Source organism: Cervus canadensis, chromosome 28 (genome assembly GCF_019320065.1).
Source record: "Cervus canadensis isolate Bull #8, Minnesota chromosome 28, ASM1932006v1, whole genome shotgun sequence".
Lineage (NCBI taxonomy): Eukaryota > Metazoa > Chordata > Mammalia > Artiodactyla > Cervidae > Cervus > Cervus canadensis.
In genome coordinates, this window is record NC_057413.1 from 6,234,944 (window position 1) to 6,251,115 (window position 16,172).

General features: G+C 42.6%; 1 long non-coding RNA gene across 1 annotated transcript; it reads right to left on the reverse strand.

The window, feature by feature from the left end:
- Positions 1–7,556: 7,556 nt before the first annotated feature.
- LOC122429311 lies at positions 7,557–12,414 on the reverse strand. Its single transcript, XR_006265952.1, has 3 exons — positions 12,286–12,414; positions 11,159–11,378; positions 7,557–7,918 (listed from the first exon to the last, which is right to left on the reverse strand). It is a non-coding gene; the product is annotated as an uncharacterized LOC122429311 (long non-coding RNA).
- Between the last annotated feature and the right edge of the window lie 3,758 nt (positions 12,415–16,172).

Sequence of the window (16,172 nt, forward strand, 5' to 3'; positions counted from 1 at the left end):
CAAAGTTGGGGAAGGGAGGAGGAGGAAAGAGAGACAGACCCACTATAACCTTATTTTCCTGATACAACTCCTGAGATTCATCACATTCTAGAATAAGGTGGTTCATGGGGGAATGAAATCAGAGGTGACAGAGTTCTGACAAGTCTATAGTCAGGTTTCCCCAGCGGCTCAGTGGTAAAGCAGCCACCTGCCAATGCAGGAGACACAGGTTCGATCCCTGGGCTGGGAAGATGCCCTGGAGGAGGAAATGGCAACCCACTCCAGTATTCTTGCCTGGAAAATCCCATGGACAGGGGAGCCTAGTGGGCTGCAGTTCAAGGGTCACAACTGAGCAGGCATGCACAGCCATGGCAATGAGACCAATGCATCTCTATGCTCCTAGAGTAAGAATGAAGCCAGATGGACCACTGCAGCCCTCCTTGGGAAGGGTCTCCCTGGATGGCAGTCAAGAAGATCATCATTGGGTCTTCCACTTATGGAGAGCTGCCACATACCAGGCCTTGCTAAGCACTTTCTCAGATATTAACAAACCCTCAAGACCCATATGAGACACAGGTCTGATCCTATTTCACAGAACAGGAAGCCAAAGTGGAGTGGAAAATGGCTCATCCCCCCCAGCTTCTCAGACCCCCAGTCATTCTTGGTTCCATTGCCCTGTTTTTCATTTCTTTCATTCCATCTATCTCTATCTAAAATGACTGAATGTAGTTGTTTGCTTCTGGATTCCCAGATGATGCTTAATAAAATGTATTGAGTGAATGAATGGACTTGCTCAAGGCCCTAAAGCTGTTGGCACCCAGGATAGAATTTGACCTCTGCTCTATCCAAATCCAAACATAACTACATATTTAAAGTTTTCCTTTTTTAATTAAAAAAAAACTACTTAGATACTAATGAAATTATATAATGTCTGGGAGATGCTTCAAAATATTACAGGGGATAGGAGTTGCTTGTAAGTGAAAAAATTGACATTGTGTTGATAATTGATTGTTGAAGCTGGGTCATGGATATGTGGGTGAGTACTCAGTTGTGTCTGACTCTGCAGCCCCATGGACTGTAGCCTGCCAGGTTCCTTAGTCCACGGGATTTCCCAGGCAAGAATATTGGAGTGGGTTGCCATTTCCTTCTCCAAGGGATCTTCCCAACCCAGGGATGGAACCCACGTCTCTTGTGTCTCCTGCATTGGCAGGCAAGGTCTTGATCACTGAGCCACCTGTGAAGCCCTGGGGATGGATAGGTACAGGTTTATTGCAATGCTCTCTCTACTTTATATATGCTTGAAATTCTCTGTAATAAAATGTTTAATTTAAAAAAGAAAGAGAACTTCAGCACTCATTTTTTTATTTCTGTTCTTTCTCTTCCTGCTACAGTCTTATCTGTTGCCAGTCTAAATGTCGTCCTCCTTTTCATCCTATTCTAGCTAAACAATTTTCATTTCCCTTATTGCCTTTATTCCCCATTTCTTTGACTTATGTACAGCAGACAAAAATTTTTACATTCCCCTGAACAGCTCTACATATAAAACATTGCCATATCCTCATTTCTGACCATTAACCAAAAAACAGGGATTTCATTCCAAAACTGTATATGTGAGCATTAGCAAATTTATATACAACTTTAGTACAATCATTAAATAATGATTTTGCACAAAATTTAAAATTCATGTATGCAAAAAAAATTGCAACACAGGAAACATCTGACTCATTGTTATTTAAACTATTAAACATAGCTTGTATCATTATTTACTCTAAACGTTCTCCTGAGTTAAGAAAGCAAGCAGTAACACCTACTCAAAGCAATTATAGGAAATAAGACTAGCTTTAAACATCAAATAAGAGAGAAATTTGTTTGTTTATGCTTTTATTCTTCTGATTCCCATCGTCTCTCTAGACCGTGGCGAGCGTTATTGGTTTCTCAGCCTGTTTCCAATCTCTAGTGCTCCTTTGTCAGCTGATCCCCAAAGTTGCTCAGCAGCGATGTTTAGCCCCAAGTGAGATGTTCATCCTCCACCCACTCTCACATCCAAGACAGCTTTGTAAAACCATCAGCCACTGAGATATACGTGCAAGTCCACTCATGTGCTAGGAAAATATTGCCATTTGTTAGAGGGGGCTGAAGCAATTGGCTTGTCCTTCCCCCAGACCACACACGCGTCTTCCCTCCTTGGACACAGATGTGATGACTGGAGCTACAGCAAGCACCTTGCAACTATGAGGATGGCATCTAACAAACACAGGATGATAGAGTGGAAGGAGGTTAAAAAAAAACAACTGTGCCTCTAACATCATTACAGAGCATCTTAGTCAATGCCAGCAAACACTTGCTCATATTTTTTTTAAGTCAGTTATTTCAATAGCTATAAAAAAAATACATTTTAAACTGATTTAGTTATACGGGCTGAAAATCTTCAACTGCAGATTAACATTAATAGACCTCATAAAGAAAATAAGATCTTAAAATGAGGACGATCCTAAAGAAGATAATACTTACAGACATACAAGAGAATAATTGTGCTCGGAACATAGGTTTCCTCAGTGGCTTCAGTTAACACCTATGGCTTGAGGTGCTAAGGGTATTGGTTTGACAGAAAACAATAAAATTATATAAAGCAATTACCCTTCAATTAAATAATTAATTAAAAAAAATAATAAATACACAAATCTCCATTCATTCAAAGGATTGTCATTCAGTATTTGGCTTAGGGTACTAATCTAAACTGTGAATAAGGGGAGTCATTGTGTATTTTTAAAAAAAACAAAATTGTGCAGTTGCATCAGTCATGTCTGACTCTGTGACCCCATGGACTGTAGCCCCCCAGGCTCCTCTGTCCATGGGGTTCTCCAGCCAAGAATACTGGAGTGGGTTGCCATGCCCCTCTCCGGGGGATCTTCCCAACCCAGGGACTGAACCCACATCTTTTACATCTCCTGTACTGATAGACAGGTTCTTTACCACTAGCACCACCTGGGAAGCAAAAAAATAAAATTACTTATTGTGAAAAAAAAAAAGTAGCACAATGTTTTCACTGTTGGCACCCGATTTCATCACATCTCTTATCAGTTTCATGAGCATAAAAAGCAGCTACAAGTTCATGAGCTTTTTCACTGTTGGAATAATCTTTTTTTTTTTTTAACTCCTCTTCTATCTTGTCACACTGAATCCCACCCACTAACAGTCCATCTCCAATTTCTAATTTTTCAACCCTAGAAATAATTGTTGTACCTTATGCCCATCCTATATCAGTTATTGGGCTTCCCAGGTGGTTCAGTGGTAAAGAATCCATCTACCAATGCAGGAAATGCAGGTTTGATCCCTGGATCAGGAAGATCCCCTGGAGATGAAATGACAACCCACTCCGGTATTCTTGCTTGGGAAATCCCATGGACAGAGAAGCTTGGAAGGCTACAGTCCATGGGATTGCAAAGAGCTGGATGAGACTGGGGGACTGAGCCTGCACTCATATCAGTTTACTAGACACTTTCATTTGCTCAGCAAATGTTCACTGAGCACCTACTACATGCCACATGCAGTGTGAGGCACCGAGAGTATAGTAGTGAATGTAGTGGTCTAGATTACAGGGATTCCCAAACTCCCAGACCTAATGCCTGAAGGTCTAAGGCGGAGCTGAGGTAATAATAATAGAAATAAAGGGCACAATAAATGGAAGGCATTTGAATCATCCTGAAACCATCACCCCCTACCCAGTCCGTGGGAAAAATATCTTTCACAAAACCAGCTCCTGCTGCCAAAAACCCTGGGGACCGCTGGTCTAGAGAAATTCAGACTCTTGCTTAAATTTCATCTTAGGGTAACTACTCATGCTTTGCATTTTATTTTTATGTAGCTAAAAGAATGTATACAAAGAAAGTATAATCTTTTAAAAATATTTTAAAGTTAGATATTCCAGACTTGCTATTGCAAGTGAATTATTTGCTAGTGACCTTTAGATGCTTGAGTTGAGTGACAAGACTACCTGGGCAAGAATAAAAGTGGTTCTATATGTTTTAAAAACCTACCAAAAAAAAAAAAAAGATATGTTTGAGCATATGGGTTTCTTTCATAGGTTATCAACCACTTAGAAAAAATAACGAGGTCTAGGCAGTATACACACACAGAATGTACATAAATGTGTTTCAAAAATATAGAATGTTAGACTTCAAGCAACCTTAAAGATCTGACATATTGGGAAACTGGATCCTAAAAAAGGTTCAATGACATGCTTAAAATTACAAGGCCAGCCCATGTTTAAGATCCAATTATTTCACTCAGAAAGGAGGTTTACTACAGCAGAAGTTAATCTGGAAATCTGACCCTGGCCCTCTGTTTAAGAGAGACCCTTATAGAAAGAGGAAATAGGGCTCAGCTTGCTATCAAGGGCAGAGGGGCAGGTACAGGCCGCAAGGTAGTCGGCGTGAACCAGGAGACAGGCAGGAAGGACAGAGCTGCTACAAGTTACTGACTTCATCGCTACAGCATTTAAAGAAGGAAAGGTAATATTTTTTCTGATAAGGGAATGTACCTTGTTTCTAAGGCTTGCTTAGAATGGCAAAGATGAAATTCTGTTATCAATGTGGCTGAACAGTCTCTGAATCTTGGAAGCAAACCCAACTGATTTTTAACTTCAGTGTAAGAAAACATCAGAAGCTTGATGGGGAAGGTGATTTATAAGAGCTGAGACTAGAGAGGTGACTAATTTGCTTCTGGGTGGCATTTTTAAAAAGGGAAATGCTTCTCTGTTCTTCTCTGTATGATTATCCCTGCTTGGCAATGTAGGCCTGATGTCTGTGAGCAACCATCCGTGGAGGGTCTTATGAGGACTTTCGTAGATCTTAGAGGTCTGTGTATTTTGAGGGGAGAGGATTCATCATTTCCTTCGATTCTCAAAAAAGTCTCTGGCTCGAGAAAGACCAAAGATTCTATTAACAACCTTTGTGACTCCAAAGTTGGATTGAAACATGGTCAATGTTGGGACTTCCCTGGTGGTCCAGTGGCTAAGATTCCACACGCTCCCAATGCAAGGGGCTCAGGTTCGATCCCTGGTCAGGGAACTAAATCCCACCAGCCACAACCAATGGTTCACGGTTCACATGCCACAACTAAAGATCCTGCTTGCCACAACTGAGATCTGGTGCAGCCAAATAAATAAACAAATATTTAAAAGAAAGGGAAGGAACTGCTCTGAATTAAAAAAAAAAATCAAAATGAGGAAAGATACATGGTCAATGCAAAAATGAGGTCAATGTACATGTGGGTTCCCCACCCCCCGCCCCGCTTCTCTGGCTCAGGGTGACCAATAATTTATGCCAAGCGAGTAGAAAAAAAAAATGCACATTTCACTGATTTTATTACCTTTTCCTAAGGGGAGAGCAAAAAGGTGAAAAAAATTAAGTTGTCAACAGGTATAATTTTGTACTTACTTGTAAGAGAGTGAGAGTGTAGACAAAATGTAGTGTAGACACTGTAGATAATATCACTGTTTTATCCAGTACCAGCAGCTTCTCCCTCTCAGTACCATTCCTCAGCCCAACCACAGTTGCCTAGGGTGATGTGAGAAAGTGTGTGGAAACCATGATTAATGGTTCTTACTTATCTCCTATTAAAATGCCTAGCGGCCTTTGAATATAGGTGCCTGAAGATTTCAAATTTATTAATTTATTTTTCTTCGAATCAGTATATCCTGACGCTAAATTGCTTTAGCACTTTGCAAAAATCCTATAAAACTAATTTATGAAGTAAGTTGTCTGGCTATCCAAGGCCTGGACATTTCTCTATAAAAGATTCAATATATACTTTTTTTAACTCAGTGCTTTTGTTTTTCTATGTATATGAATCCTTCCCCAAACTGGCAATTTTCTTCTACCTCCTTCATTTCAATATTGTGCATTTGAACTGCGTCATGGGATTGCTTAGCATTATGCTGTCAACGGTTCACAAGAATAGAGTATATTTGATTTTAAATAGGATGAAAATGACATAGTTCATACTTCTGTTTAGTTTGTGAGAAGGCAAACACATAAAAAACAATGAGCGCTAAGTAAAATTGATCAGCTTTACATTTATCGTGTGCCCACGATCTGTGTGTGCCCAGGATCTGTGGGTCATAACAACAGTATTAAAAAGATCAAGCGTCTGTCAGCGGGTGTTCTATGCCAGGCTCTGCAACGTGGACCTTGTTGTTGTTTAGTCACTGAGTCGTGTCTGACTCTTTGCGACCCCATGGACTGTAACCCACCAGGCTCCTCTGTCCATGGGATTTCCCAGGCAAGAATCCTGGAGTGGATTGCCATGCCATCCTCCAAACCCAAGGATTGAACCCTTGTCCCTTGGGTCTCCTGCATTGGCATACAGGTTCTTTACCACTATTGCCACATCATCTTCCACTACCAAATCACCATTGAGGGCGGCAAAGAACTGAGAATCTGAAAATGCACAGGGGAGCTCTTTAAGACAGAAGCATGATCACTAGAGAAAAAAAAAAAAAAAGACCAAAAATCTGTTTCCCCTCCTCACCTCCAGCCATTCTGTTTTTCCCCATAGATATGGACGGTGGTGTCGGGGAGGAGAGCACCGTGAACCTGCGTGTCTCTCCTTGGTCCGCGGCGTGGGTGCAGCTCTCCACCTCTGAACTCTGGCTGGACGCTACGCAGAGGTGCCAGGATGCCTCACCAAGGGAAGGGTATGCCAGCTTTCCAGACTGATAAGAGGAAAGTAAGCAGCATCCATTTCAGAAGGAAGCTTGTTGTGACAAGGTCTTCGGACCACGTTCACTGAACAATGATGGGTAAAGTGTCAAAAAAAATCCTTGCCTGAATTTTCATTTCTCTTGGATTTTCCAAATATGTCTTCAGAGGTTCTCCCACCACACTTGCTTTCAGGAACAAACCAGTGGGAGGAGGTGAGGGCTCAGGGCAGAAAGTGGCCGGGGGGCTCCTTGGGTTCACAGACAGCTTCCTCTCTGCTGCCATCCAGGAGTTCATGAGGATGGAGGACCATTCCTATGCCCTAAAGCTTTGGATCTTTGGGGACCTTCAGCTTATTTTCAATGGCATAGTGAGCCCTGGAATATAGTCATGAAAATTGCTTATCCAAGAGTCTGGATACTAGAGAAAGTTGGGAAATTGTTTACCAAGGACTTTTGTTAATGATGACTCAGTTTACTAATCGTGACATCATCATAATTTTTAAAGCATTTGCTGTAAATGTGAGGCAATTTGCATTAATAAAATTATCTGCCTGGTTGCACATTACAGCTGGTGGTATTGATACGGACTAACCCAGACCACCAGAGACATGGGTTGTAAGGGATACACCATGACCGAATTCATCAGGGGTTTCATCAGAAAAAAAATCTCATACATTTCATGAAACAAAGACTGCTATTTCTGAGGAGATTCTATTCAAGAGGAACAGGCTACACAGACATTTGGAAAGGAAAATGTTTAGCAAGGATACAAAGGTAGCACTGATGGGCATTTTCTCAAAAACTACTATGTTATTGTTATGTATGATTTGGGATCCTTTTACAACTCAACATCTCTTAGGGGAAAAAAAAAAGTGAATCTGTTGGGGGACATCACCATTAAGTCCAGGGGCCAGAAAACCTCAGGTATGGCTAGGTCTAGGCACTCAAAAATGTTAACTCAAGTTCATGTGGACGATGCACAGTGAGGCCAAACAAACTGAGCCATCAGAGTCTGGAGCAGAGAAGGGTGGTTCACGCCTAAAAAGCCAGAACTCCCCGAAGGGTTTTGAGCAAACCACTTTTAAAAACCAGGTGAGGGAGGGGAGTCAACAGGCGCCCAATTCTCCGCAGGACTGACGGTGAGGTGGCAGGAGGGGTCACAGGGTCAGCCGTCCTTAGGCTCCAGGAGGTCTGGGGCTCCGTGCTCAGGGTCTTCAGGGAGTTAGCATCATCCATCTGTTGGAGAGGAGGAGGTTTTTTACATCTGCAAAACAACTCAGAAAATCTACATCAAACGCTATTGTCTAGGTACTTTAGGGGGGCAAGGGTGGTCCCCAGAAGGCCCCAGGGGTCTGGCTCCATTACCAGATGATTCTATCAGGAACCTGACTCCATTACTCTCAGCTGTCTTTTCCCTTCTCTGGCTCTGTTCTCAAGCAGTTCTCTCTCTAATCCTAGTAAAAACAGCTCCCAGCCTGGCCCCTTACCTGTTAAACCACAGTTACATGAAGAGGATGGGCTCCCCAGGTGACATCAGTGGTAAAGAACCCGCCTGCCAATGCAGGAGACGTAAGAGACAGGGATTCAGTCCCTAGTGGGGAAGACCCCCTGGAGGAGGACATGGCAACCCACTGCAGTGTTCTTGCCTAGAGCATCCCATGGACAGAGGAGCCTGGTGGGCTACAGTCCACGGTGTTGCGAAGAGCTGGACACAACAGAAATGATTTAGCAGGAACACACACAAAGGAAGAGGATGCCTCTGGAGCTCACCGACCTATTTTGGGTCATGTGATCAGTTCACAGCTAGTCACTGCGGACCATTTTGAGACCTTGTTCTCATGGACCTGGGTGGGTACCTCAGGACCCACATGACGGGCTCAGCCTCACTTTCACCTGTGAAGTAGCTCCCTAGGGCTACTAAGGTCATAACTAAGTACTGCAGACTGACTGGATTGAACAGCAGACACTTATTTCTCGAAGTTCTGGAGGTTGAGAAGTTCAAGGTCAAGCTGTCAGCAAGGTGGTTTCTTTGGAGACCTCCCTCCTTGGCTTGTAGGTGGCTCTATATCCAGTGTCTTTATATGGTCTTCTCTGTGTTTGTCTAAGTCCTAATCTCTTCTCATAAACACCCTAGTCAGATAAGGGCCACCCGATGTGAAGAGCTAACTCATTTGAAAAGACCCTGATGCTGGGAAAGATTGAAGGCAGGAGGAGAAGGGGACGACAGAGGATGAGATGGTTGGATGGCATCACTGACTCAATGGACATGAGTTTGAGTAAACTCCGGGATTTGGTGATGGACAGGGAGGCCTGGCGTGCTGCGATTCATGGGGTCGCAAAGAGTCGGACACGACTGAGCAACTAAACTGAACTGATATAAGGGCCCACCCATTTGACCTCATAGTCTCTTAATCACCTCTTTAAAGGGCCCTATCTCGAAACATCGTCACATTCTGGGATACCCTAGAATTAGGATTTAAACATACACATTGCGAGGGTGGGCGGCGCACTTCAGCCTTATAAATTGAATTTTCTAAGAAAATTTTGAGGCTGTTATCAGAAGAAAAGGAAATCAATGCTATCAGACACAAACAACCCGTCTGCTAAACACCTCCAGCCTCTGCAGACACTCTCCCAGCAAATCCCGTCATGAATTTGCTACAACTTCATTTGAGATGGCAATATTTCCAGTCCTTGAGGAATGCCCCCACTTGGAAGGTTTGCTGTTGCTGTGGTTTAGTCACTAAGGCATATCCGACTCTGCAACCCCAAGGACTGTAGCCCGCCAGGCTCTTCTGTCCATGGGATTTCCCAGGCAAGAATACTGCAGTGGGTTTCCAGTTCCTACTTGGAAGGTTACCACCCTGGTTAATAGTACTGGAAAATAATAGTAAAGCTTTCAAACCAGGTTCCCTAAGTGTGTTTCATTAAATATTCAAAGACTGGGCATTTAGATAGATATTACTGGGGGAAAGACTTTTGTTTTAGAAATTATCAAATGCAAATTAGCCAAGTTTCTAGACCACAGAACTTTCCAGAGCCTTTCAACATGCTAATAATTATTGTGAATCCCCAAGAATGAGGGTGGTGTCTGCAACATTTATGCTTCCTCCAAACACACATTACGGAATGCTTCCTTATAAAATTGCTGGCCACACAGCTGGACTTAAAAGCTAAGAGTTGAGTTTGGGGCGGAAGCAGGACAAAGAAACTTCTGGACCTTTGGAAATGGACCTTTGCCAGTTCTAGAGAGCTTCAGGCACCCTAACCAGCTCAATGTCAGCTGACTAGTAGTGGGAGGTTAGAGCTGAAAGCATGCCACTGAGGCTGGCAGCAGCAGGAAAACTAACCAGGGCAGAGGGGAAAGAGAAGAAGCTATCGTCCAGATCACCAAATTCAAGAGCTGCAGAAAAATCAAGCATGAACTGGGTGCTTAGTTTCTAAGGAGCCAATCTACCCAATCGTGGGTGGTGGGGAGAGTTCCACGGTGAGATTTCCTGAGCATCTTTCAAGTGTCTGGGTCAAGAACCACAGAGATTCATCTTAGCTAATGGTATGGATATCAACCTGGGGCCATCTAGGCAAGGGGTGCTGATCCAATTTCCAGTTCTAGAACTGGAGTAGGAGCCAGGATCTGGGGAGAAAGCAGGGAGACCACCTCAGCATGTTCAGTAGAAGTCTAACCTGGGGTGACGAGGGACTGATATTCACATAGTTTTCAAGATTCCAGATCCGTTTCAGGGGAGCAGCAGATTTTAGGCAAATTTACTAGCAGGGAAAAAAAAAAACTGCCATCAGACTAGCAAGCTGGCTGCTCCCCTCGCCTTTTCAGCTCAAACTGCTGCACAGATACCACCAACTGTAATGCCCCTGTCCTTCCCGCTCCAACCAAAAGGCCTTTCGTACCCCCACTTAGCACTACTGCAACCTCCTCCTTTTTCTCAAGCTGTCCCTCTTTTCATGTTTTACCTGGGTAAACCCAGCTGGTTATTTAAGATCCAGCTCAGGCAAGACCTTCTTAGGGAAGACATTCTTGCCCTCCCTCACCTCCCTCCATCACCAGGCTGCGTTAGATGCTCTCCCTTCACATTTCAAGGAGCCATGGACTAACACTTCCGCTCTGGACCATCATTTTGCTGACAAAAGTCTGTCTAGTCAAAGCTATGGTTTTTCCAGTGTCATGTATGGATGTGAGAGCTGGACCATAAGGAAGGCTGAGAGCCCAAGAATTGATGCTCTTGAACTGTGGTGCTGGAGAAAACTCTTGAGAGTCCCTTGAACTGTAAGGAGATCAAACCAGTCAGTCCTAATGGAAATCAGTCCTGAATATTCATTGGAAAAACCAATGCTGAAATTGATGCTCTAATACTTTGGCCACCTGATGTGAAGAGCTGACTCACTGGGAAAGACCCTGATGCTGGGAAAGCTTGAAGGTAGGAGGAGAAGGGAACAGCAGAGGATGAGATGGTTACATACCATTTCTGACTCAATTGACATGAATTTGAGCAAACTCTGGGAGATGGTGAAGGACAGGGAAGCCTGGCGTGCTGCAGTCCATGGGGTCGCAAAGAGTCGGACACAACTTAGAGACTGAACAGTGAACAAAACTGGACCATGCCAGACCCAGAGACGTGTGTGTCCGTCCTCCGCTGGGGTGTGTTAGAAGCACAATGAATATCTGTAGAACTCAAATGACCTGCAAACAGCAAGGTACACAGAGTTAATGCGACTATCGCATCCACTCAGAATTGAGCTTAGCACGTTACATTTACTTTCTACTTGTAAATGTTGAAAGGATACCCTTTCACATATAATTCTCTTGCCATTTGACCTCTAAATAAAATCGAGGACACAGTGTCAACGGGGCTAAGGCATCCTTCTGACACATGGTAATTACCCGTAAAAGCATACCTCCCAACGAATCCCCTAAAAAACACCACAGCTCAGATTCTGGCAGCGTTCATAAATCACCAGCTCTGGACCCTCAGAAGTTTAGGAAGTTAGCAAGGATCCTTGACAGAATTACTGCTTTTATTAATGCTGTGGGCTTGGATTATTTATTTAAGATTACCAGGATCAGAAAACATGAGCTGCAATCAAGCCTTCACCTAAATCACAAGGAATGGTACAAGGTCCCCTCGAGATAGCAAGGTCTCATTATTTTCTGGTTGAGAAGACGCTCTCCCGAGAGATCTAGGAGCTGGTTAAACTCCAGGAAGAAAGAGGATGATCAAAAGTATCTTTTCTGTTCCAAGCGCTATAAATATTAAACACATGTTTTGCAGTTCAATTGTTTCAGAAAATTTTCCAATGTGACCTTTATAAACATTAGTACCTCCCTCCCACCCCAGTAACTAGCTGCTGGATGGAGGCCCCTGGGGACAGTTAATGAGGAAGTGCTCCCAGTACGTGAACTATGCCCCCCGGAGCAAAACAGACCCTGTAAGGAAGTGTGTTACCTCTTCCAGGTCACAGGTTTCCAATTAGACTCTAATTACTCGAACACTAAATTACTCAACCCGAAAAGAAAAGAAAGCTTCCCAAAGTTGGAGAGGCACACGGAACCTCAGAGGGAAAGGGCTTCAGAAATGACCGGTGCTAACCTCCTTTTATAAAAGAAGGCAGAGAGCCAAGGCGAGAAGTCCAGGGTCCCGGAGCCCACCTCCGTCTCCAGCCAGCCGGGTTACTGTTGACTGTGTCTTTCAGGATCTCACAAGCTTGGCTGGTTTTTCTTCCCTCTCTACCCTCCGCTCTGGGTTCGCTTCCTCCGTGTAATAGAAAGAGGATGTTGGACAGTATCCGTTTCCTTTCTCTCGCCTATCACCACTCTGATCCCCAACAAATCAAATCACCACCACTTTCCATTTGCGCTTTTCTTCTGCCTGCAATGCTTTTTCCTTCCCTGGGAAGTCTGGCAGACTTTTTCTCGGCTCTAAGGCCCAGCTCCAGATGCGCCTGGTCTTCCCTGGCAGACAGCTCTTCTCACTCTTGTATTACCATCTTCATGACCCATATATGTTGTAGGACAGTGCTTATGGCATTGATCCTGACCTGTCTCTTGGACTAAGCCGTGGCCACATGGCACGTCCTCAGTCACATGCCAGTTTCCTACACACCTCACTTCAGATTCCACTTCAACTCTCCTCTTTGAAAACCCAAATCCGTATTTCCCAGGCCACTCTCACTGCATATCCTAACCCTCCACCAAGTGTTCCACCATCATCACAAATCCAATGTTCCCAAGACAGGAGCCATAGTTTCCTTTGCCCACCCATCCACCACCCCAAAATCTACTCCTGGTCCTCACCTACTCATCTCTGTGAATGCCATTAGTATCCTCTTGGTGACCCAGATTAAAAACCCAAGGTTCCTGGTACTTCCCTAGTGGTCCAGTAGGTAAGATACCCAGCTCCCAATGCAGGGGACCTGGGTTCTATCCCTGGTCAGGGAACTAGATTCCATGTGCCACAACAGAGACCTGGAGACAGCCAAATAAATAAATGTTTTCTAAAAAGGTCTTTAAAATATTTTAATAAAAGGTCTTTTAAAAAAACTCAAGGTTCTCAAAAATAAGTTAATTAGAATAAAAATCCAAGGTTCTCAAAAAGAAATGAAACAAAATTAAAAACCCAAGTTTCTCTTGGGAGCTTCCGCCGACCTTTCTCTGAGTAACTACCAACGCTTTTCATTCCAATTAGACCCCATCTCTAGCAGGAATCACCCGCTTCTTGTACGGGAACCACAGTCAATCCAGGCTCCCGTTACCTCCCATCTGACCGTGTTCAGGACCTTCCGCTCTGTTCTCAGTCTCAGTTCTTCTCCTCCCAGACCCCCAACACACTGCTGCTACAGTCAATACCCCTAAGAGCAGCTCGGTCAGAGAGTTCTCTTGCTCACACTTTCCGTGACTCTTCAGCGTCCAGCTCTTCGTCCAAACTCTTCAGCATTTTGTTCAAAATCCTCTACAATTCAGCTTCAACTGCATCTCCGTTCTTACCTAAAACCATCCCAATTACTCATCCTAGCTCCAACTACAACTTCTCCTCGCTGTGTTTTCCTGCCACTTTTTCTTCTCTCAAAAATCCAGAAACTGAAACAATTAAAAGCAGAACAGTAAAATAGTATTTGATAAGAGTTTTTTGTGCCCATAAGGACAGTGTGCAAACTGGGAGCTTTCGGATTCAAAACTGAGATGAGGCTCAGAGGGATGATTCCATCATGGCATAAAGAGTGGAAATGAGGGAGTTGTTTAGCCTTCACAATGATGGGTTCTGACAGCGGGAGTTACCAGACAGCAGGGGATTGGTTCAAAGTGATTACCTCATAGCATTTTAGAAAGACGACTTAAGTTTCTTTTATGCTTTACAAGAAGTAATCTAAATTAAATCTTGCTTACGTTCATGAAATAAGCTAGACTTAGTTTTGCTTACACGGCTTAAATGGTTTTGTCTGCACACACTTTTCAAGTTTGGTCTCTATTTTGCATTTATAGAGCACTGGATGAAGAAGAAATTGAGTGGTTTAGAAAGTGTCCAAACTCTCTTTCTTAGAAGTTCCTAGTTCAGGAACTCCCAGTTAGGAACTGTGGACTTCTTACACCTTTGAGGTCATACCAGATGAGTTTTCAATCAATTATAGACGATCCATTTCCCCTCTAATTTATCATATTTTCCAGCAGGAAGAGAGGAAGGTATTCTCTTCCCTACCTCCCCACTCAGAAGGTCCACTCATCAGTCTGAGTTTATTAAACGAAAATCTTTAATATGTGAGAAGTGTTAAGTATAATATCAACATATCCCCAAAAGGGGTTGAGAACTTCGAATTATTAATAGTCCACTTAAAAATACTATGACTATTTTCTCTGAAATTGCTAAGCTTGTGTGATTGGTCAAACTGAGTAGACAATTTAATCACATAACCATTAAAGGCTATGAAATAACTGATTTAGGCTACTAAGTTCACTTGCCCAACTTGTATGATTATTTTCACATGATATGGACAAAGACTATACCGCTCAACACCAAGAGAAACAAAATGGTGATGATAAAAAAATAAATACATTTGCGTTCCATAACGTCTATGAATGTGTGAGATCGAGGATTTATCTTAAGTAACAAACTCTCAGTTTACAGATAATAAAACTATTACCAGAGGTCAATATCTTTTGTACAATCACAAAGTTATCCTTTAAAAAAACTGGTATAGTTAGTTTCCCTATTTTATTGTCTATACAGGCAATTTAACTTTATAAGAAGTTCCTTTCAGGAATCCTCGTTGTTTCTCTAAAACACTGCATTGAGCCATGACTCCATAAATTCATGTGAACAAGGATGATATAAATGCTGCCCTCAAAAGACTTCCAGTTAAACAGTCTGGTAACTAGACTGTGGGGAGATTCAGGGGGTAGCTTCCTGGCAGCTACCTAGATGGCCCTAGAAGCATGGCTCAAAAATCCATATACGTGGAGCAACTCAAGTAAGAAGTTGGATGGTGCTCAACTCCATTGGCTAAGTCGGACACCAAGGGCCAAGGTGTTTATATGTTGGTTTTGGTGTTAATGTGGTGTTTTCCCAAGGATCTGGGATTAAGGAAGCATGCAAATTCTGCATTTGTGGGCTTGCAGGTATGATTTAATTTGCTTATGCAAATATAGGTTTGGTCATATACAGAAGGAAACAAACAAAAAGAGACAAGGAAAGCTGATGTTCAAACTTCCTCCTTAATAGCCATCTATTTTCTTTGGGTTTTTAATTGACTAAGGGAAAATAATATTGTCTAATCACACCTAGGAAAACTGAATAATAATAGAAACAGAATTAAGAATTCTGTAATAGAATTACAGAATTAAGTATGGTATAAAGTTCAGAAGGTCTATAGTTTGATATAAGATAAAACATGTTCTTCTTAGGGTGACCAAAATTAGTAGGAAAGATGAAAATGATTTCTGGAAGGTGAGATTTTAGACTTGTTTTCAGTTTCTAGGCTTAAATAATCTCCCCACTTACAATGTGCATCTGTGACCATAGTATATATTATGCCTGTTTTCTTGCTTAAAATCTAAACTTAAAAGCAATCTCCCCAAGGACATAGTAGGTTAAAAACCATTTTAAGGACACTAAAATGTTATTTTAGAGACACTCGGAGGTATCTACATCCCTGGTGGCTGAATAAGGCAGAGGTCTGACCTAAAAAAAAAATGAACAAAAAAACCAAAATCATTGTTATGCCAGGAGAAATATATGTAACAGCAAGTCCCTAAAACTTGTCAGTAGTTAGGTACATGCACATTGGTCAGGACTGAATCTAGGCCCTTCATTTCATTACTTTCAATATGCAGAGCAATGCATAAATTCAGGAGCCATAAAGATATGGGAAGAATTTCCATTTTTGCTCACTCCTGTCTCCTAAAATACAATGCAGGCAAATACTTTCAAAAAATATTAGGGTTTCTATTGAGAGGTTTTTCAAAGCAATCTGTCATCCATTTGTA